Source organism: Eutrema salsugineum, unplaced genomic scaffold (genome assembly GCF_000478725.1).
Source record: "Eutrema salsugineum unplaced genomic scaffold, Eutsalg1_0 scaffold_12, whole genome shotgun sequence".
NCBI lineage: Eukaryota > Viridiplantae > Streptophyta > Magnoliopsida > Brassicales > Brassicaceae > Eutrema > Eutrema salsugineum.
This window is the reverse complement of record NW_006256895.1, coordinates 4,822,140-4,823,723: the sequence shown is the minus strand read 5'-3', so window position 1 is coordinate 4,823,723 and position 1,584 is coordinate 4,822,140. Positions and strand designations below refer to the sequence as shown.

General features: G+C 45.6%; 3 non-coding genes across 3 annotated transcripts; all 3 read right to left on the bottom strand.

The window, feature by feature from the left end:
- Positions 1–26: 26 nt before the first annotated feature.
- LOC112089379 lies at positions 27–145 on the bottom strand. Its single transcript, XR_002901017.1, has one exon. It is a non-coding gene; the product is annotated as a 5S ribosomal RNA (ribosomal RNA).
- Positions 146–551: 406 nt separating this feature from the next.
- On the bottom strand, positions 552–670 carry LOC112089346. Its single transcript, XR_002900982.1, has one exon. It is a non-coding gene; the product is annotated as a 5S ribosomal RNA (ribosomal RNA).
- A 405-nt stretch (positions 671–1,075) lies between these two features.
- Positions 1,076–1,194, bottom strand: LOC112089418. The gene has a single exon (XR_002901056.1). It is a non-coding gene; the product is annotated as a 5S ribosomal RNA (ribosomal RNA).
- Between the last annotated feature and the right edge of the window lie 390 nt (positions 1,195–1,584).

Here is a 1,584-nt window from a genome sequence, read left to right as displayed (position 1 = left end):
ACAAAAAAATCAAGAGGAACAAAAAAGGGGTGCAACACGAGGACTTCCCGGGAGGTCACCCATCCTAGTACTACTCTCGCCCAAGCATGCTTAACTGCGGGGTTCTGATGGAATCCGGTGCTATAGTGCTGGTATGATCGCACCCGTTAGTATATGTATCGCATTAGCATATATCCTTTGGCTTTGAGTCCGCAATGAAATCTCTTCACGTGTGTTGCACTGTTTATATGGGCTTCCCGCCTAGCTGCGACGAGCATTCGTACCAGGATATATAAGTTAGGACACCACGTTTGACGACACTAAAACCGAGGCTTATGTTTTAAAAAAACGCCCGGAAGAGGGTCTTAAACTTAAAATTTTGGCCTCATAAACCGTACCCTTAGTCTTTAGGCTCTTGGGCAAGCCTGAGAGCACTCTAGGGGCTTTCCGAAAAGTTGTTGTAGGAGGCGTGGTTCCACACGGTCTAGAAATAGCGTCCTTCGGAAGATGCCTTGTTTTTCAAATGAAAAGACCAAAAAAAAAAAAAACAAAAAATCAAGAGGAACAAAAATGGGGTGCAATACAAGGACTTCCCGGGAGGTCACCCATCCTAGTACTACTCTCGCCCAAGCACGCTTAACTGCGGAGTTCTGATGGAATCCGGGGCATTAGTGCTGGTATGATTGCACCTGTTAGTATGTATCGCATTAGCATATATCCTTTGGCTTTGAGTCCGCAATGAAATCTGTTCACGTGTGTTGCACTGTTTATATGGGTTTTCCCGCCCAGCTGCGCCGAGACTTCGGGTCGAGATATATAAATGAGGAAACCCCTTTTGACGAACTAAAACCGAGGCTTATGTTTTAGAAAAACGCCCGGAAGAGGGTCTAAAACTCACAATTTTGGCCTCGTTAACCGCACCCTTGGTCTTTAGAGTCTTGGGCAAGCCCGAGAGCACTCTAGGGGCTTTCCGAAAAGTTTTTGTAGGAGGTGTGGTTCCACACGGTCTAGAAATAGCGTCCTTCGGAAGATGCCTTGTTTTTCAAATGAAAAGACCAAAAAACAAAAAAACAAAAAAATCAAGAGGAACAAAAAAGGGGTGCAACACGAGGACTTCCCAGGAGGTCACCCATCCTAGTACGACTCTCGCCCAAGCACGCTTAACTGCGGAGTTCTGATGGAATCCGGTGCATTAGTGCTGGTATGATCGCACCCATTAGTATGTATCGCATTAGCATATATCCTTTGGCTTTGAGTCCGCAATGAAATCTGTTCGCGTGTGTTGCACTGTTTATATGGGTTTTCCCGTCCAGCTGCAACGAGCATTCGGGCCAACATATATAAGTGAGGTTACCACGTTTGACGACACTAAAACCGGGGCTTATGTTTTAGAAAAACGCCCGGAAGAGGGTCTAAAACTCAAAATTTTGGCCTCGTAAACTGCACCCATGGTCTTTAGACCCTTGGGCAAGCCCGAGAGCACTCTTGGGGCTTTCCGAAAAGTTGCTGTAGGAGGCGTGGTTCCACACGGTCAGAAATAGCGTCGTTCGGAAGATGCCTTGTTTTTCAAATGAAAAGACGAAAAAAAAAAAAAACAAAAAAATT